We start from the raw sequence: 22,227 nt of genomic DNA, 5'->3' as shown, positions 1-22,227 counted from the left end.
CCCCACTCCGGTACTCTTGCCTGGAGAATCCCATGGGCAGAGGAGCCTGGTAGGCTGCAGTCCATGGGGTCACTAAGAGTCTGACACGACTGAGACTTCACTTTTCACTTTCATGCATTGGAGAAGGAAATGGCAACCCACTCCAGTGTTCTTTCCTGGAGAATCCCAGGGACGGGGGAGCCTGGTGGGCTGCCGTCTCTGGGGTTGCACAGAGTTGTACATGACTGAAGCAACTTAGCAGCAGCAGCAGCAGAAATTTTTAGGTCAGTGTTTCTAACTTATTTGGTTGCTACTCTTTAATTTACTATTTGGTGGGATACATTTTCTACAATACATTTAAGCTAAAGATATAGCACAAAATCTATAAAATCAATTTATTTTATCTTACATTTATATGTTAATATTTACTAAATATCTAGTCAAGTCTGAATTAACTGCTACTGATATTAGTATCGACAACATGCTGCCAGATACTTGGCAGATTTCTTAAAGCCCTGAGTAGGAATCATGGTTTTAGAACACTCAAAGTAGCTAGGTCAAAAAGACACCATCTATAGCCTTATTTAGAGCACCTTAGTAACTGCTGTTTGTGAACTTGTAACCCATACTCATTATCTTCTCTCTCTAGTTAGTAATCATCTTGATTATTTGCGGTGAATACCCAAGGCTTAGAAATACATCTTCAAGTGAACTCCAGGTATTAACCTTGAATGCCCCCATGAACTCCCTTCTTTTACATCACAGATTGAAACCAATACTTAATCAGTACTTTTCATATGCCCAATTTTCAAACATCCCCACATCCTAAGGTTTACTAAAGCTTTTTGTTTTTTACTTATTCTCTATTCAAATGGTTCACTCTGCAGAAAAATGTAAATAGATTAAAAGTTACTGTGAAATTTTAATTAACAGAAAACAGAAACTCCTTCTAAAGCTTCTTAATGGGGTCCAGAAAGCAATATTGACAATACTGAAATACAATTTCATAAAGACAAACTCTCTCTCTCTCTCTATGTGTGTGTATGTATATATGACTAAAATATGGTTTACAATGAAAATATTGCCATTTGAAAATATTTCCCTAAAATTTCACAAGTTTGCTTTTAAAAAACACAAAACCAGTGACAATGTGTTTCAGGAGCCAAGTAATGAAGTAACTACTACATTGTATAACAGATATGTTCTTTTCATAGTAATACATTACTCAGATTATTAATTTGAATTGTTAGTATTGTAGATATATGTTGAAATGAATTTTAGGAGAACTGGTATATTTTATTAATTTAGGGTTTATTCTCTCCCTTGTTCCAAAATAAGTTTAAGGTGTTTTACTGATGTGGCATTAAAATATGTATTTAGTAAATATTAAGTTCTTAATACATAATAGGTATATGGAGATAATGATACAGAAGGCAAACATTATATTTGTTCTCATGATTTTATAGTATAGTGAGAAATATTATAAGACAAAAAACTAAACTGGGCAAAATAGAAGCACACATGGAGTAAAAGGGCATTTTTTTTCACATGCAGCAATTGAGATAAGAAAGCCAAAGGAGAAACAAAACCAAAAAAGCAAACAAAAACTTGGGATTTTTGAATGGCATTTTTAAAATTTAAATTTATTTATTTTAATTGGAGAGAATGGCAAATATTTTCTGTAAGGGGCTAAATATGTATTTTAGTCTTCGTAACTACTCAACTCTCCTTTGGTAGGGTGAAAGCAGTGATCTTTGAAAGAATAGGTATGACTATGTTCAAGAAAACTTTATGTATCATTAGCTGTAGCCAGCACAATTTGGCACATGGATATAGTTAGTCAACCCCTGACCTTGAGAGCTAGGAAGGGGGAACTGATGTGGTTGAGGATTGATGGAGATGATTTAGTGTTATCTTCAATGCTGCTGCTTGGCATTATCAGGGATAGAGCTAATTCTCTCTATATTAGGGTCAGGTTGGGAATTGAAAAAATAATCCAGGTACACAAAAAAGATTTCTGCTTTAGCTGCATAAAATGAGCATGTTAGTGGGGATCCTAATTAGATTCTTGAAAGACATTAGTACTCAAGAGAAGGAAATTTAAGCAACATTTCACTCAAGTCACTAAGAAAATTTCATGGTGAATCTGAACATTTGAAATTTCATTTCATTGGGTACTGAGATCCTCCATTTTCAATAGGAATCAAAGACCTGTAATTCAAGTGAACACAAGCTCATACACATGTATCCTTCACTTTACATAAAGTTCTTGATCAGGCTTCTCTTCTATTTCTCTTCTATTTCTAGGTTGTTCTTTTATCACAAAAGGGGGTTGGATTTTGTTGAATGCTTTTTTGAGTCTATTAAGGTAGTGAGGTTATTTTTTTAATTTTATTCTGTTAATAAGCTGAATTATATTGATTGATTTTCTCAGGTTGAACCAATTTTGCTTTTTTTTTTTTTGCTGCAAAAGTTTTATTGTTTCCATTTGGTACAAGGATTGGGCAAGGCTCCATGGTGGTTAAAAAGCTGCACAGTGGATGCAGAGAGGGGCTTCAGGTGCAGCCCTGACCCCAGAGGGCTCCTCAAAGGTTGGGCTCCTAGTGGTGCTGGAGGGTGAACCTTTCAAAGATATATTCACCCAGCCCAACCAGGGGACCAGCCAACCTGTGGAGGTTAGTCAGGTGGTTGCCATCTACTTGATGAGTTTCAGCTATTGGCTCAGCTCCCCACCTTCCCCCTGTCCTCCACTACTCCAGCAGCCTGTTGGGGTGGGGAGATGGGGCTGATCAGGTAGTTGTAATCTACTTGATGAGTATCAGCTGCTCCTACAGAAAGCGCCTCTCTAGGAAGTCACAGGGATGGGGGTCTGTGGGGGCCGAACCCAAGGCATGAAGGTCCACAAGGGCCTGGCTCAGGTTCTTCTCCAGGGCTGTGGAGCTTCCTTATTGTCCAAAGTTTTATCCCATTCATCTTTGGATGGCTTTTGCACATCCTAGAAGAGGGCATGGGACACTGTGCTGGTTTTTCATCTTCAAGAGATGCTAGGGGCCCTGCTCCTTCTTGGCCAACTCGGAAAAAGTGGCCCACGCTGTCCAGAGCCACATCCTGGCAGTGGAAATAGAAGCCCATAGAGAGGTAGGTGTAGGGGGACCCAGATGCCGTTGACCCCGTGGTTGATGGCAGCCTCCACCTCAGTGAAATAATTCTGAGGAATCATGGTTGTTTGGTCTTAAGGAGTTAAGCTCAAAATATGGTGTTGGCTAGTCCAGAGGCTGAGGATGGCTGAGTGGCTGGTTCCAGAAGTTACAACTGGAAAAAAGGTTGGAGGGCTGTCGGCAGCTGGAAAAGGGGGGTGTCCCTGGGTCCCTTCTGTCCAAACACTGTTGAAGCAAGAGACAGATCCACGGTACCACCTGAGAACACTGCCCCAATTTTGCATTTCTGGGATAATACCCATTTTCTTGGTGTCCAACCTTTTTCATATCTTGCTGGATTCAGTTTGCTAGTATTTTGTTGAGGGTATCTGCATCTATATTCATACAAGTTATTGATCTATAGTTTCTTTTTTTTTTTTCTTGTGCTATATTTGTCTGGTTTTGATATCAGGATAATATCAGTCTCATAAAAAGAGTAGGAAAGAATTCCTCTTTTTTTTAATTTTTGAAAAAGTATTCGAAGAATTGGTGGTAATTCTTCCAGGGACTCACCAGACATGTCAAACAATGACAACTGTCTGGAAATGAGGCTCTGAAGGAGTTTGCTAACTCTGTTGCACTCTGGTAGGTATCAGGCTGCTAGTTTGCACTGAGATTGCAGGCTCTTGGTTTTCAAGGCTACCCTGGAGCCTGAGAGGGGTCATGAAATTAGGCAAGATAAAATGCTACAGAGACTGCTGTTCTTAATAAAATTCAGTCATTTTTCTTGAATAAGCACTCCCTGGCTTGCTTTGAGCTTTTAGGTAACTTCCAGAGTCCCAGATTAGTTGGTTCTGGCAGTTTTTATAAAATTTCTTGTTGCTTTTAATGAAGAGAGAATTTTGGAAGGAATAAAGACTGATATTCACCTGTAGTTTCTGTGTTATTAACACATCTTAAAGTTTTATAATCTTATATAGTTTAGAATTTGTAAAACATTTTTCACACAGATCATATTATTAATACAGAGAATGGAAATGGTGATTTTGAATAGAAGTATGAATGAGAATATGGAAACATCATATCCATATTAATTACCCAGTATCTAGGGGATGCATTATATACTATTCTTATAAATAAAACTATAGGTATATTTTATAATAGAGTATTTTAACATAATTGTCTCAAATAGTTTATATCAATCATTGCTTTATCTTATAATTTTGCTTATGTTTGTTCCTTACTGCAATTCTTTTATCCCAGTCTGTTTTACATTCAAAAAAAAAAAAATGACCCAGAGGGATGGTATGGGGAGGGAGGAAGGAGGAGGGTTCAGGATGGGGAACACATGTATACCTGTGGCGGATTCATTTTGATATATGGCAAAACCAATACAATATTGTAAAGTTAAATAAAATAAAATTTAAAAAATTTATTGGAATATAGTTGATTTACAATGTTTTAATTTCAGGTGTACAGCGAAGTGATTAAGCTATGCATATGTGTATATTCATTCTTTTTCAGACTATTTCTCATATATTTTACCACAAAATACTGAGTAGGGTTCTCTGTGCTACACAGTATGTCTTTGTTGGTTATCTATCTTATATATAATGGTGTGTATATGTTAATCCCAAGTTCCTGATTTATCCCCCCACCATGTTTCCCCTTTGGTAGCCATAAGTTTGTTTTCGATATCTGTAAGTCTATTTCTGTTTTATAAATAAGTTCATTTTTATTATTTTTTTGAATTTTTAAAATTTATTTATCTTATTTATTTTTGGCTGTGCTGGGTGTCTTTGCTGTGTTCAGGCTTTCCCTAGTTGCAGTGAGCTGGGGTCACTCTTTGTTGTGATGCATATGCTTTTCATTGTGGTGGCTTCTCTTGTTGTAGAGCACAGGCTCCAGGGAGCACCAACTTCATTAGTTGCTGCTCCTGGGCTCTAGAGTAGGGGCTCAGTAGTTGTGGCACATGGGCTTAGTTGTCCTGCAGCATGTGAAATCCTCCCAGACCAGGGATTGAACCCCTGTCTCTGCATTGGCAGGCAGATTCTTAATCTCTTGACCACCAGGGAAGTTCCTGTATCATTTTAAAACTAGATTCTACATAAGAGTGATGTTTTATATTTCTTTTTCTCTGACTAAAAAACTTCACTTAGCATATAATAATCTCTAGGTCCACCCATGTTACTACAAATGACATTGTTTCATTCTTTTTAATGGCTGAGTAATATTCCATGGGGTGTGTGTGTATATGTGTGTGTACCACATCTTCCTTATTCATTCTTCTGGTAAAGGGCACTTATGTTGTTTCCATGACTTGACTATTGTAAATTGTGCTGCTATGAACATTGGGGTGCATGTATCTTTTTGATTTATGGTTTTCTCTGAATATCTGCCCAGGTTGTGGGATTGCTGGATCATGTGGTAGTTCTATTTTTTGTATTTTAAGGAACCTCCATACTATTGCCCATAGTGTTTGTACCAATTTACATTCCCACCAACAGTGTAGGAGGGTTCTCTTTTCTCCACACCCTCTCAGAATTTATGGTTTGTAGACTTTTTGATGGTGGCCATTCTGACTGGTATGAGGTGATATCTCATTATAGTTTTCCATTTCTCTGATAATTAGTGATGTTCTACTTTATATTTTAAAAAATGTTGCCATAGTCAGAAACGTTATATTTTTTTGTAGCCAAATATCTCATTCTCATTTGTGTAATCATCTATGGTTTCTTCATTTTAGATGTTAGGTAAAGATCCCATACTTGGGATATTTTCAATTTCTCTTTTTCAATTTCTCCATTTCAATTTCTTCTTGTTTTTACTTGGATAGGTTTTAGTCAACTTTTTAATCTTTCACAGAATTTATTTTCATGTGTGAAATGAAGTGAGAATTTAAATTTATCTAACATGTTTTCTTTTTCATTGATTTTTGATGTCTCATTTAAAAGCCTACCACTAGGCTTTTAACTTTTTTAATGTTTTTGTATGTTTAATCCTACATCCACACATTATTATTATACTGGCTCTTAGAATATATTAAGAAATAGCTTTCTATTTCCATCTTTGAAAAATGTTTATTAGAAATATGCATTTAATTTATTAAATGATTTTCAGCCTTTACCAGGATAAGTTTATTGTATTTAAGCTACTGCAATGCCATATTTATATATTTCATAATATGTTTAAAAATCCTTAAATTCATTAGATAAAAAGAAACTAGCATTAAAGTATAATTTTTTCCAGGAAACTTTATAGATTATATTACTTACGTATCACAGTAGCCTTGTAAATTAGTTACAGATCAAAGCCAAAACCCCTAAGGTTTGGTGATGTTAATACTCAAAGTGATGTAGTTGATAATTTGTATTTGAATATACATATCAAAAGCCATGATTTCACCCTGTTAATACAATCTGTATTGTGATTTATTGAGAATTTTTCTATGTTAATAACTCTTATTCACTGTATAATGGAGAGACAAACATGCAAACAAATTTCAGTACAATGAGCTAAGTGCCATGACCGAGGTAATACACATGGAAATATTGAGTATAACAAACTTAACTCTCCCCAGGTTTATAAGATAAGGCTCCTCAGAGAAGGCTGGAAAGGGAAGAAAGTAAAGTTTGGAGGAAATAAGAGAGCTGGACAAAAAGTCAAGGAGATCAGCAATGATGTCATAGAATACAGTATTTGTGAATGGAAGAGTTAAAAAGCTGGAAGGAGGTACTTTATATTTAGATGTAGGAAGTTGATTGGGGATTCCCTGATGGCTCAGAATCTGCCTGTAATGCAGGAGACTCGGGTTCGATCCTTGGGTCAGGAAGATCCCCTGGTGAAGAGAATGACTAACCCACTCCAGTGTTCTTGCTTGGAGATTCCCATGGACAGAGGAGCCTACAGTCCATGGGGTCGCAAAGAGTCAGACATGACTAACATTAGGAAGTTGATTGGGCTTCCCTGGTGGCTCAGATGGTAAAGAATCTGCCTGCAATTTGTTACAGAAGTATACCCATTCTTACTTTTTGTCAAATTATAGGAATAATGATAAAAAGTATGTGGTTTTGTGAATTTCCAGGAAGGTTGTGCTTTAAAAAATGTTTATTCCCACATTATTTGGTATATATACCAACTATATAGTATCCTATACTTTTTCTACTGTCAATTTTTTAGATGAATACAGATTTTATATCTTCCAGCTTCCCTTGTTGTAACAGGAAGCTGGAAAGCGAGACTGAGAGTGAGTTAGGATCTCCTTTTACCACTTTTCCATCCTAACCAAGGAGAGAGCACTTAGAGTGAAGTTGTGAAAAGAGCAGTGTCAGGGATGACTGAGACGTGCCCTGAGGACCTCCAGGTTCGCTGCTTGTGCTGAACTTCTGCTGAACAGTCTATACAAAACTGCTGAATAGTTGCTGAGTTGCCAAAAGAAAGGAAAAATGTTGAGATCTGTACTTTCTTCTGAACTAAAGAAAACATATCTTTCCGTAGTAATAGATGAGATATGCTCAATAACCCAACTGTATTTATATAACAAATTTATCTTCCAATCCAAAGTCTTGGGAAACAACTTGTATAAGCTGGCATGAACTTCTCACTTTTCATAAAAAACCCTATCCATTTCCTCTAGTGGGACACTATTCTGTGTCCCTCTGGAAACTGTGATCCCAGAATTCCAATTCTAAGACTCCAGATAAACTGTCTTTTGGCCTCTTTATAGTTTGTGGTCCTTTGGGTTGACAAACTTTAGTATTGTTTTTCATTCTAGTCACATCATTGTAGTTTTAATAAACATTTAAAAGTTCTACCATACAATGAGTACTCCTTATTAATTTCTGGTAGAGTTTTAGATTTCTTTTTGCTTGATATCATAGGACTTGTGTGAAATGCTAAGATCAATTTCTAGCATTTTTACATATTCTGTTACATTAAGGAAAAATATATTCTTTTATTTATTTATTTTTGTTTTATATTGGAGTATAGCTGATTGACAGTGTGGTAATTTAAGGTGTACAGCAAAGAAACTCAGGCATACATTTCAGTTCACTTCAGTTCAGTTGCTCAGTCATGTCCAACTCTGCGATCCCATGAATTGCAGCATGCCAGGCCTCCCTGTTCATCACCAACTCCTGGAGTTCACTCAAACTCGCGTCCATCCAGTCGGTGATGCCATCCAGCCATCTCATCCTCTGTTGTCCCCTTTTCCTCCTGCCCCCAATCCCTCCCAGCATCAGGGTCTTTTCCAATGAGTCAACTTTTCACATGAGGTGGCCAAAGTACTGGAGTTTCTGCTTTAGCATCATTCCTTTATCAGATCAGATCAGATCAGTCGCTCAGTCGTGTCTGACTCTGTGTGACCCCATGAATCACAACATGCCAGGCCTCCCTGTCCATCACCAACTCCTGGAGTTCACTCAAACTCATGTCCACTGAGTCGGTGATGCCATCCAACCATCTCATCTTCTGTCATCCTCTTCTCCACATGCCTTCAATCTTTCCCAGAATCAGGGTCTTTTCCAATGAGTCAGTTCTTTGCAGCAGGTGGCCAAAGTATTGGAGTTTCAGCTTCAGCATCAGTCCTCCCAAACAACACCCAGGACTGATCTCCTTTAGAATGGACAGATTGGATCTCCTTGCAGTCCAAGGGACTCACAAGAGTCTTCTCCAACACCATGGTTCAAAAGCATCAATTCTTTGGTGCTCAGCTTTCTTCACAGTCCAACTCTCACATCCATACATGACTGCTGGGAAAACCATAGCCTTGACTAGATGGACTTTTGTTGGCAAAGTAATGTCTCTGCTTTTCAATATGCTATCTAGGTTGGTCATAACTTCCCTTCCAAGGAGTAAGCGTCTTTTAATTTCATGGCTACAGTCACCATCTGCAGTGATTTTGGAGCCCCCAAAAATACAGTCTGACATTGTTTCCACTGTTTCCCCATCTATTCCCCATGAAGTGATGGGACCAGATACCATGATCTTAGTTTTCTGAATGTTAAGCTTTAAGCCAAACTTTTCACTCTCCTCTTTCACTTTCATCAAGAGGCTTTTTAGTTCCTCTTCACTTTCTGCCATAAGAGTGGTATCATCTGCATATCTGAGGTTATTGATATTTCTCCTGGCAATCTTGATTCCAGCTTGTGTTTCTTCCAGCCCAGCGTTTCTCATGATGTACTCTGTATAGAAGTTAAATAAGCAGGGTGACAATATACAGCCTTGACATACTCCTTTTCCTATTTGGAACCAGTCTGTTGTTCCATGTCCAGTTCTAACTGTTGCTTCCTGACCTGCATACAGGTTTCTCAAGTGTCAGGTCAGGTGGTCTGGTATTCCCATCTCTTTCAGAATTTTCCACAGTTTATTGTGATCCACACAGTTAAAGGCTTTGGCATAGTCAATAAAGCAGAAATAGATGTTTTTCTGGAACTTTCTTGCTTTTTCCATGATCCAGCGGATGTTGGCAATTTGATCTCTGGTTCCTCTGCCTTTTCTAAAACCAGCTTGAACATCTGAAAGTTCACGGTTCACGTATTGCTGAAGCCTGGCTTGGAGAATTTTTAGCATTACTTTACTAGCGTGTGAGATGAGTGCAATTGTGTGGTAGTTTGAGCATTCTTTGGCACTGCCTTTCTTTGGGATTGGAATGAAAACTGACCTTCTCCAGTCCTGTGGCCACTGCTGAGTTTTCCAAATTTGCTGGCATATTGAGTGCAGCACTTTCACAGCATCATCTTTCAGGATTTGAAATAACTCAACTGGAATTCCATCACCTCCACTAGCTTTGTTCATAGTGATGCTTTCTAAGGCCCATTTGACTTCACATTCCAGGATGTCTGGCTCTAGGTCAGTGATCACACCATCGTAATTATCTGGGTCGTGAAGCTCTTTTTTGTACAGTTCTTCTGTGTATTCTTGCCACCTCTTCTTAATATCTTCTGCTTCTGTTAGGTCCATACCATTTCTGTCCTTTGTCAAGCCCATCTTTGCATGAAATGTTCCCTTGGTATCTCTAAATTTCTTGAAGAAATCTCTAGTCTTTCCCATTCTGTTGTTTTCCTCTATTTCTTTGCATTGATCGCTGAGGAATGCTTTCTTATCTCTCCTTGCTATTCTTTGGAACTCTGCATTAAGATGCTTATATCTTTCATTTTTTCCTTTGCCTTTCACTTCTCTTCTTTTCACAGCTATTTGTAAGGCCTCCCCAGACAGCCATTTTGCTTTTTTACATTTCTTTTCCATGGGGATGGTCTTGATCCCTTTCTCCTGTGCAATGTCATTAACCTCCATCCATCGTTCATCAGGCACTCTGTCTATCAGATCTAGTCCCTTAAATCTATTTCTCACTTCCACTGTATAATCATAAGAGATTTGATTTAGGTCATACCTGAATGGTCTAGTGGTTTACCCCACTTTCTTCAATTTAAGTCTGAATTTGGCAATAAGGAGTTCATGATCTGAGCCACAGTCAGCTCCCAGTCTTGTTTTTGCTGACTGTATAGAGCTTCTCCATCTTTGGCTGCAAAGAATATAATCAATCTATATAAATATTTATAAATATAATCCTTGCTATGTAACTTGTTGCTGTTGTGTGGCAAATTCAAGTTTTGCTTTTGGAATTTTCTGGAATTTTTTAAAAATATTTTTGATCCACGGTTGATCGAATCTGTGGAGAAACAACTCAAAGGACTGACTGTAGTCTCTAGGAAACCTGGTAAGTGTAAATAAAACTTTATTTTAGTTAGGGAAAGAACTGTTTATAAAACAAAATAGTGCTTATTATATAATTCTCTTTGTGGAACTTGATGAACACAAGATTGCTTTCAGTCAATGATTTGAACAATAAATGGCTCCATTTTGGATTAGAAGAATTTATGTTTTGTTATTACATTGTTGTAACATTTTACATTATTTAATATCACCGTATATTCTTAGTAGTCAAGTCGCATTGTAACTTTCTGCTAATTAACCATATAAAATGATCTGTCCTACAAATTTGTAGTACTAGCTTGGTGCACATTAGGTATAGTTTTAGGTTACACATCTTTCTAGGAGAGTCACCAAGATTATTACATGCATTATAAAAATCTTCAGGATTTCATTAAGTAGCTAGTTTTGCTTAGCTTTCTAAGAAATAAAATATTAGTTATGGTTTAAAAGTGTTCATGGCCAGATATTAATATTCCTCATCCAGTTAAGTATAAAACCTGGGTAAAGAAAACTTTGTCATGAAACTATGTCATGAAAACTTATTTCTCTGAAATCTTATATCTCACTTTGTACTCCAATCTCATGTCTAGCCATCTTCCTGCTTTCATCTTCTGATACCTTTGTACATTTTGACTCTCTTGCCTAGGGTGACTTCTGTAAAATATCTCTTCTTCAGATTCTTTTCCTGCTCCACTAGACAAACTCCTACACATAAAGACCCAGGTGAGACAGTGTTTAATTTGGGAAGCCCTTTCTAAAACTGCAGAGTTTGGTAGTTTATTAAGTTATTAACATACAGAATTAATTATTCCTTCCTATATCTTCCCATGGTACCCTGAGTAAATCTGTATCTTAGTATCTATATTTTGCTCTAATTGTTCTTTTTATCTCTTCTGGTATACTGTAAACTTCTTGAAATTAGTCTGCCTTAGTACTGTGTAATATTTTACATAGCTCATTTAATAACAGATATCAGTCTCTATGTGTTCTATGATGTCACAATTCTTGATTATTGACATAATCAGCCCCACCCAGATTTAGGACCAATGAGAGACAGACCTATTAGTATACTAGGAGCTCCTGACAACAAGCTCTTGCCTTCTGTGGCCAGGCTGTGTAACAGCTGGTCTCACTGTGTGGGTTTCTGGTACCTAAGTTTTCCAACATTCTTGCTACAGGAAAAGATCTTCAGTAGAGACATAACTTGTCACTCTGGAATGATATAACTTGTGGGGAAGGAGCATATCTACTTCTAGACTTCTGCATTTAATCTCAGGTCTAGATTTCACTGTGTTAAGATCTTGTCCTGTGTTGTATCTCCAGAAAGACTATCAAGAGTAGTGGAAACACCAGAAGTTACATCACTACCAGCACAGAAAGCTTCCTTGGACTGTCTAGATACTCCATGTTTGAACTGTGGTTTGGTACTTGAGAGTTGTGAATTTGGATTCAATCTGATGAACCAGTCACCAGGATGGGGATAGCATTTTTTGCTCGACTATTTTTATCCTACCCTAGAAGAAATTTATGAAGGTATTAATGGGCCTCCTCCACCAACTCATTGTCAAGAGTTTCCAGATCCTTATTTCTTGACTCTGTTTCTGACATTATTTAATCATCAAGGATGTAGTTTTAAATGCCTGTATGCATTAATAAAGGAGATTGTGAAAGATGTTTTTGATGTCAATGGATTTGGGGTAGGTTTTCATCTAATGGGGGGCGTGTCTATTTTATGAATGTGACTAATTTAATTATAGGAAACTATAAAGACCTTCATAAGCCTGAATATGTTTAAAAATTAATCATAAACTTAACTATCAAAGGGTATTTTGTCTGGTAAAGATATTCAAATACTTGTTTTACCATTTCATGTTTTTTAGTTTTATTTAACAAAGTATCTACTATTTACTATAATAATTCAATTTATAAGTTGATATTACTCAGGGAAATTGGAAATTAGTATCAGCTACTTCAATTCACTAACAGGTTATTTGAGTTTAACAAGATGGCCTTTTCATCATTCTCTTTAAACATTCTGGATCTGTCTTAGCTACTGGTGAATGTCTTCAAAGACTATGGCCTGGTTTCCATAATGCAGATTTGTTAAGTGTATAACCCATATAAGTGATGGGGAACAAAATTGGGGTAACCAAGGAAGGAGTCACAGAGTTTTGGGGTGGCTCCCACTCTAGATACTGCTTTCTATATAAAATCAATTTAGGTGAGTGAATAACCACTCACAAAATAGTAAGGGATATAAGAGAAAGTAGTGGGACTAAAAATATCTCAAAAATTGTGGCCACATAGAAACAGTAGGGAAAAAAAAGTGACACTAGGGAGAAATGGTTGTTCTACCATGAGGAACCCTGAATGTTTGGAGTATGAACTGGTGCTTGTTAATAAATGACTGGTGAAGACACATGCTCGGAGCAAATGATAGCTTGCCAGAAAGCAAAAATATTCCCATGAAGAGGCTTCCTGCAATAACTCCTCTCCAATCTTCTATTCAGACTGTGTATTTAGAAGGCTTCTATAGGCAAACTGCAGATTTAATATGCTAATATATTTCTCAGTGAATTAAATCTTTGTAATGAGCGCTTGCAATGGGAATATTATCCTGACTCCTGCTTCTTTTTTCAGTCAGGTAGATATTGCCATGATTAAAGTGACAAGAAATGTCATGTATAGGTAAAGAAGAAATTTTTAAGGGTTTCCCCAATATGAGTATTCCATATGTGTGACATGTATATGTTCTTTGGATATTTTCCTATATTTCTATCATCATTGTACTACTTAAATATCTTTTTTGTTCAAAGACCTTAAAGTATTCTCTAAACATTAGCATATTAATCTTCTAAAAAATACATCAAGTGGGGTCTGGGTAAAATTATGAAAAGATGAAATTGGTCCTTAGGGATTTTCATTATTTTCAAACCTCTTTCTCCCATTAATAGTACCTATAGTTTAATTAAGCAATTTGAATTAAAATTAGATTTCAATGATTAGAATTATAGGAAAGGCAAAGCAATAGGGAAAAAGTGATAATGGAATAATTTTGGGTGGTATGGGAGGACAGAGAAACTTTAGCAGTGTCCCTCAAATCACAGGGGGCCCTCCCTGGTGGCTCAGATGGTAAAGAATCTGCCTGCAATGCAGGAGACCCAGGTTTGATCCCTGGGTTGAGAAGATCCCCTGGAGAAGGGAATGGCTACATAATCCAGTATTCTTGCCTGGAGAATCCCATGGACAGTGGAGCCTGGTGGGCTATAGTCCATGGTGTCGCAGTGTCGGACACAACTGAGTGACTAACAACACATGACCCTCAAATCACACCTCATAAAAGGCTTCCTCTGAAAATATAAGAAAGAATTCTAAGAACACACTTAGCCATTCTATGACATAAGCAGTTAGTCTAACGGTGCCACATTTTGTCTGTTATTAATATTCAATATAATATACTATAAAATATTTTAATAAATTGTTTGTTAAAAATGGAACCTGTAAATTTTAGCTGAACTATCACTATCAGATAATCACTTTAGGATGAAGTATAAGAATTTTTCTAGCTTTTTTATCTTTAAGTGATGAAAGTCTTCAAAATTGAAACTGAAGACATGAAATGGCAAAGGATAGGGTGTTGACACAGGTTTAAGGGTTGAAAATAGTGCATGGCTTTTGAAAACTGTATCATAAGAGGAAGCTCCAAGCCATGGTTAAGAAGTCAGCAAAGGTTAATCAGGAAATAAAGCTGTTATATATACAGCTTGAGGAACAGATGACTCATATGCTAAAGTTTGAAAATCAGAGGGAAAAAAAAGGCAAGAAGAAATGGTTGGAAAGTAAAATGGAGCAATTGTGCTACCCCAGGGGACTCATCAGGATACAGGATAAACAGGGAAATGTTTCCTTTAACCCACCGGTAAATCCCAGTTCTTGTCCTGCCTATTTCCCTCAGGTTAAATGTACTATCTGGCTACATACCTAACTTTCAACCTTTGTATTTTTTCCCTGGGTGCTGATCAGCTTCCTTTTTCTTTGTCATGCCTCTTTCACAAACAGATAAGCTTTCCTCTTGGCATAAAAATATTCGTAAGATCTGAAGACAAAGGGCTCAAAGTATAGAAAAAGCATGTGGCCTGGATTTTTGATTTGGATATCATTGCAGATGGTAGCTCAGAATATGAAAGTAGATGTGTTGCCCAGGGAAAGAATGTAGGGGAAACAGACACCAAGACTTTGATATCTTTTTGAATAATTTTTTATCTGAAATTATGTTACTGAAACAAGTCCCTAGAAATACCAGTTAAAGGCTGATTTTCTCTTTCTAAAATGTAGATTACCAAAGCTTACTCCATAATCTATATACTAAAGCTGAAGGGTTCTAAATTTTTATTTTATTCCTTTTGACCACTTGAATGTCTGTTAGCTATTGCAAAATTTTGCAAAAGCAGAAAGTAATTATATACAATTTTAACATTACATCATTTTGGCAGGAATTATTTCTTAATGATTTGCATTCTTATCTCAACAAACTTATATAAAATAGAAGCTTACTATTCTTAGTTCCAGCAATATTTAATTGCTAGTTCAGCATTGTACATCCTCTAATCTTACACTATCATGGAATGAACATGGACTTTGAAACTAGACAAATGTGAGTTTGAGACACAATATCACTAGCTTAGGTGTCACCACCTCCATGAAGCCATTAGCTACATTTTGTCTTCACAAGAAGCTATGTTAGTTGTTCAGTTGTGCCTGACTCTTTGTGACTCCATAGACTGCACCCCACCAGGCTCCTCCATCTATGGGAATTTCCAGGCAAGGATACTGGAGTGGGTTGCCATTTCCTTCTCCAGGATATCTTCCTGACCCAGGGATAGAACCCGGGTCTCCTGCAGTGCAGGCAGATTCTTTACCGACTGAGCTATGAAGGAAGCCTCTCACAAGAAACTGACATAGATCTAACTTGACAATTATGCCACCATGTATTAAAATTATCAGCTACTGTGTCCATTTCCTGCATTACAACTCCTAACAGGCAAAGGAATATATTTATTCAACACAGAGCCCAGCACACTTTAGGTGTTCCTTTTAATGTTTGAAAAGACAGATGAATAGATAGTATTCAAGTTTGATTTATCTTTTTCTTACAGGAAGAATAAAAAGAGAGGGATGGTAACATTTTTTTTTTCCGCTTTGTGGATAAAAAGAACCTAAGCATAGTGTGTCAGTAAAATAAGACCAGAAAGTGAAAGCTAAAAGGCATTATTCTGAGCAAAACTCAGTGAAGTAAGTAGGGACCCTCATGTTGATCTCTTCTTGTCATCATGGGCTACATAATAGCTTGAGTCTGATTAGGGAGACAGAAGTTCTGACAATTAATTTGGCTCTTTGGAAATAATGAACCATATTTCTGAGAAGAAGCTGAATTGTGAAACTCTAGGGCACATTCTGGGAGAAGGCAATGGCACCCCACTCCAGTACTCTTGCCTGGAAAATCCCATGGACAGAGGAGCCTGGTAGGCTGCAGTCCATGGGGTCGCTAAGAGTTGAACACGACTGAGTGACTTCACTTTCACTTTTCACTTTCATGCATTGGAGAAGGAAATGGCAACCCACTCCAGTGTTCTTGCCCGGAGAATCCCAGGGATGAGGAAGCCTGCTGGGCTGCCGTCTATGGGGTCGCACAGAGTCGGATACAACTGAAGCGACTTAGCAGCAGCAGGGCACATTCTGGCACCCCACTCCAGTACTCTTGCCTGGAAAACCCCATGGACGGAGGAGCCTAGTAGGCTGCAGTCCATGAGGTCGCTAAGAGTCAGACACGACTGAGCGAGTTCACTTTGACTTTTCACTTCATGCATTGGAGAAGGAAATGGCAACCCACTCCAGTTTTCTTGCCTGGAGAATCCCAGGGAAGGGGGAGCCTGGTGGGCTGCCGTCTCTGGGGTCGCACAGAGTCAGACACGACTGAAGCGACTTAGCAGGAGCAGCAGAGCACATTCTAAGATGACTGCCCCATTTTGTATTTAATTAGCTCATATTCCTAATGGACGTGCCATGAAACAACACAGAAACTCCATGCAGAAGCACCTGACCTAACTATGATTTCACATCTCTGTGTCTAATAGCATCATTAGACCAGACTTTGAATCTGGTTTCCATAGAGACTATTTGCTCAAGTAAAAGAAACAGATGAGAAAACTCATTATCTTGTATTTGGAACTTAATGCAGCTAAAATCATATAAGAATACATCACAGCTAGTGCTAAATATTCACTAGATAGCTCCCATTATTGTATTGTAAAATCCCTGGTTGCTGATTCCAAAATTATAATACATCAATTTAAAACAATTTATTAGACATCTCTCTCAGGAATATGGTACAGAAGTTTCATAAATGGACCTTTTGGAATAGGGAAATTCTTTATTGTCCCTAAACCTCACTTCACTACTACTTTCATCAAAGAAACTTTGTGACTTAGAAAATGCACCCAAATTTAGGGAAACTGCAGTCGTCTTTTAAAGTTAAGATCATTCATTTGACTATATATATATATATATATATATATATGTAATATTCCACACAACCAGGTTTTCCTGATGATAGAGTTCTTTGCACAGTTAGAGCTTGTCAAAATAGTTATGCTGCTGCTGCTGCTAAGTTGCTTCAGTCGTGTCCGACTCTGTGCGACCCCATAGACGGCAGCCCACCAGGCTCCCCCGTCCCTGGGATTCTCCAGGCAAGAACACTGGAGTGTGTTGCCATTTCCTTCTCCAATGCATGAAAGTGAAAAGTGAAAGTGAAGTCGCTCAGTCGCGCCCGACCCTCAGCGACCCCATGGACTGTAGCCCACCAGACTCCTCCATCCATGGGATTTTCCAGGCAAGAGTGCTGGAGTGGGATGCCATCGCCTTATAGTTGTTCACAAATGCTCAAATTCTATCAGACAGTGGATATTTAATTTGGTAGGAGCTAACTAGAAATATTAGACAAATCTGGGACTTCCCTGGTGATCCAGTGGTTAAGACTTCACCTTCCAAAGCAGGGGGAGCTAAGACCCCATATGTCTCAGGGCAAAAAAAAAAAAAAATATGCAAAACAGAAGCAATATTGTATTAAATTCAATAAAGACTTGAAAAATTGTCTACATGAAAAAAATATTTTAAAAAATTAGACAAATCTAAAAGTATGCCTTCCTTCTGGCTTACTTCACTCTGTATAATCCAGAAGGAAGGCATACTTTTTAGATTTGTCTAATTTTTTTTCATGTAGGCAATTTTTTCAAGTCTTTATTGAATTTAATACAATATTGCTTCTGTTTTGTGTGTTTTTTTGTTTGTTTGTTTGTTTGTTTTTTTGCCCTGAGACATGTACACCTGTGGTGGATTCATGTTGATGTATGGCAAAACCAATACAATATTGTAAAGTAATTAGCCTCTAAATAAAAAATAAATAAATAAAAATAAACATAATTGTGGCTTCCTTTTTTATCTCTAGAAAAAATAAAATAAAATAAAAGTATGCCTTGCTAGCATGGAGGCAAATATATCCCCACCATGGTAAAGAACAAAGCAGAAAAGGTAATCTTGATTGGAGCTCATTTTGCCACTTCTAGACATAACATTATCCATGGTGACAAATGATTTTGCATTTGTTTCTAGCCTAGATTCTATGTAAATTGCTTTTTCTTGGATTCAATGATGATGAACTTCAGGGAGAACATGTATGATTCTGAGTAGAATCTCTACTATGATCTAGGTTGATATTGTCAAAAGCTTATTGTTTAATGTTTTATGGCAACAGAGGAAGGCCAGAGGAAAAAAATTAACACTGGGACCTTGGCATCTGTGTTAATGTGTAGGTCTGTTTGCTCTTTTCTGCCTAATAAGGACAGCTAAATATTCTCAGTTACTGAATAGGGTCCCCCTATGTTCTTTCACTCTTATATTACATTCTCCACTGCTTGATAGGCTGCCTTGAGTCCCTGTGTGTCAACATGAGCTGACACAAACACAGAAAGGCCTATTGAGCCATCTCATATCGAGGTGAGTGTTGCTTCAGTCATAAGAGGGCTAAGTAAGCTGCCAGAAAAATTTGCTCCTATGGAATGGGTGCTCCAGTATGTATTTTATGATTAATAATACTCTGGATTAACTTCTAAACCAAATTAGTCTCTGTCTTTACCACAAAGGCCATGGCTATACTTTAAAAACTTCTGCCAGTAACATGTTGTTATGTAAATGTTGCAGTAACACATAGAGCACCTTCAATTTAGTACTCACTGTTGATATCTAGGATGCATGTTTGCTCTTTGGCATAATATAAAAGAAAAATAAGGAATAGTCAATCACCAAAAAATGCTGAAGAAGTAAATGATAATGCTTAAAATCGTCAACAATCTGAAGTGTGGCCAGGACCAGTCTGATGCTATGAGTTGCTTCCAGGGCATAAAATGTCATCCAGGTATGATAGTGATTTGGGAAAGCTTGAGAAAATGAATTAGGGATGAGTGTGTATAAAAGACAGCCTCCTCCAATCTTCATCTACTTGAATCCAATAATCTTATAAAACTTATTTTTGTATAATAAAAATCAAATGCTTTCAATAGTTTTAATGGGTAAAATATATTGCCCAGATAGTAACTCCAAATTCACTTGAAATTCAAAGCATGTTATAATTTGATGTCTACCTATGCTTTAGAGCTTACTCTAATGTTCACACAGCCACTGTTCTACCACACAAGGTTAATTTCCTGGATCTCATCATGCATTCATGTTCACCACTTCTTTTTATGTCATTCCTACTACCTGCAATGTTGAGCCCTACTCCTTCCCTGCCTGTCAAAATCCCAATTATATTTTAAAGACTTTCTTAGTAAGCATCTGGAATAATGCTTCATACACAGTAGATCCCAAGTGAATACTAGTCATTGAATAAATGAATGAATTAGTGAATGAAACTACTGAGCTAATATATTCCTCTCAGAAGTTTGTGTATGCTTCTAATTTAAAATCTATTAAACATTATCATAATGGAATGTATATAAACATGGATATACTTATAAGTCCACTATATATGTATATATAAAATACAGGGTTCTACCTAGTATTAACTTGTTGAATTAATGAATGCATCTACTGCTAAATTCAAGTCTATAATACTTGGTTTGCCTTTTCATTAAATAAATTTTGTAGTCTATTTTTAGATATTGAAGACTTATTTTCTGCCCCTCGTGTTAGGAAAAATATGTACTAAAGCTTCCAAATATCCCTCAAAAAAAGAGGAGAGAAACTTTGTAATTAAAATAAATTTTTTAATTTTTCAAGGAGGAGGGATTTTAGTGACTATTGAACTTATAGCTCATGCCATCCATTTGTAACTCACAGGTAGTGATATAAATCATGCTATAACTGCCAAAGAATGCATAATGTTGTGATTTGCCTTATTGTCATTTTATTATTCTGAATGGCATCCCTTACTAGAAAGCTGTACAGACACTATTTATCTGAAAATACCATCTTTTTTATTAAAGTATGCATGCGTGCTAAAGTCACTTCAGTTATATCCAACTGTTTGTAACCCTATGGACTGTAGCCCGCCAGGCTCCTCTGTCCATGGGACTCTCCAGGCAAGAATACTGGAGTGGATTGCCATTTCCTACTCCAGGGAATCTTCCCGACCCAGGGATTGAACCCGAGTCTCCTACTTTGGCAGGTGGATTCTTAACCACTAGTGCCATGTAGGAAGCCCAGAGTATAGTTGTTTCACAATGTTGTGTTAGTTTCTGGTGTACAGCAAAGTGATTCAGAATATACATATATTTTGCAAAAGATTATTTTGCATTATAGATTATTACAAGATATTAAGTATAGTTCTCTGTGCTATACAATAGGACTTTGTTGTTTGTTTTATAGATAGCATTTTGTATCTGCTAATCTCAAGCACTTACTTTATCCCTCTCCCCAACTCCTCTCCAATTCCTTTTTGGTAATCATGAGTTTGTTTTTGAAGACTGTGGGTTTATTTCGTAAAAAAAGTTTATTTGTGTCTTTTTTTTTTAGATTCCACATATAATTGATATCACATAACATTTGTCTTTTTCTGACTTCACTTAGTATGATCATCTCTAGGTCCATCCATGTTGCTGTGAATGACATTATTTCATTCTTTTTTATAACTGAGTAGTATTTCATTGTGCATATATACCACATCCTCTTTATCCAAGAATACCATCTTGTTGGAGAAATTAACACACTGAAACTAAATTTTCTAGCCTTTGAAATTAACTAATAGCAACTTTGAGGTTCTAGAAAATGTCATTTGAGTTTGATATTGTCTCAATGAGTCCCTCTCTGTTAATCCTTAGTCATCTGTTCCTTTTCTCACCTCACATGACACTTATTGTATATGTGTCACTTGGTCTAAACTGCTTTGCATTTTTTAAATCTCTTTCTATAAACATCAAGGGTAGGGATCATGCTTTGTATCTTTGTGTCACTTAAGCTTAGGTACCTAATCATTTGAAGGGGAGAAGAATGAAAGTAATTGAGGGGGATCTCTCTCTCTCTCTCTCTCTCTCTCGTGTTTTTAATAGCAGGAAAGAGTCATAAACTGGTATACATTTTAGACTATATAGATGATATTGAAATTTAGAATGGAGAGACAATTTTAAATATAACTAATTCAGCACTATAGAGTACTGAAGACTTGAGCAATGCTTTCCTTTTGTGGGGGAAAATAAGTATACACCATATATGCCATGCTGTGCTTACTTGCTCAGTCTTGTCCGACTCTTTGTGACCCTATGGATTGTAGCCTGCCAGGTTCCTCTATGCATGGGGATTCTCCAGGCAAGAATACTGGAGTGAGTTGCCATGCCCTCCTCTGGGGGATCTTTCCTACCCAGGGATTGAACCCAGGTCTTCCACAGTTCAGGCAGATTCTTTACTGTCTGAACCACCAGGGAAGCCCAAGAATACTGGAGTGGGTAGCCGATCCTTTCTCCGGGGGATCTTCCCAACCCAGGACTCAAACTAGGGTCTCCTACATTGCAGGCAGATTATTTACCAGCTGAGCTATCAGGGAAGCCCATATACTACATATATAGCATATATATATATAGTATATATTACATATTTACATATTTACACACTACTATGGGCTGTTTAATTTTAGGTAAATATCTCTTAAAATACTTTATTCAGTAATTAAATATAGAACTCACAGATGTTTCTTAATATTTTCAGAGTCAAGGATTTAGAAATGAAAGGTAGATATGTACAGTGAGAAAGAGTTTTTCAGTACTATAATAATGCATTGTCTTTACTATGCCCAACAATAGCATATTACAGTTAATTAGTGTTTTAATGTGATAACTAACACCACAAGATA

The 22,227-nt window shown here is 37.1% G+C and overlaps 1 protein-coding gene and 1 long non-coding RNA gene across 3 annotated transcripts in view; one reads left to right on the top strand and one right to left on the bottom strand.

The window, feature by feature from the left end:
- The window catches only part of HTR2C (5-hydroxytryptamine receptor 2C), a 172,082-nt gene that overhangs the window by 101,649 nt on the left and 48,206 nt on the right, over positions 1 to 22,227 (bottom strand). The gene's annotated exons all lie outside the window — the stretch shown is intronic.
- On the top strand, positions 1,893 to 12,501 carry LOC129638529 (uncharacterized). Of its 2 annotated transcripts, XR_008707885.1 has the most exons (3): positions 2,192 to 3,117; positions 11,476 to 11,552; positions 12,153 to 12,501. It is a non-coding gene; the product is annotated as an uncharacterized LOC129638529 (long non-coding RNA). The 2 variants fall into 2 exon arrangements; XR_008707884.1 differs by lacking the exon at positions 11,476 to 11,552 and having other exon boundaries at positions 1,893 to 3,117.

Source organism: Bubalus kerabau, chromosome X, assembly GCF_029407905.1.
Source record: "Bubalus kerabau isolate K-KA32 ecotype Philippines breed swamp buffalo chromosome X, PCC_UOA_SB_1v2, whole genome shotgun sequence".
In the NCBI taxonomy this organism is placed as follows: domain Eukaryota; kingdom Metazoa; phylum Chordata; class Mammalia; order Artiodactyla; family Bovidae; genus Bubalus; species Bubalus kerabau.
This window is presented reverse-complemented; position numbering and strand designations above follow the sequence as displayed.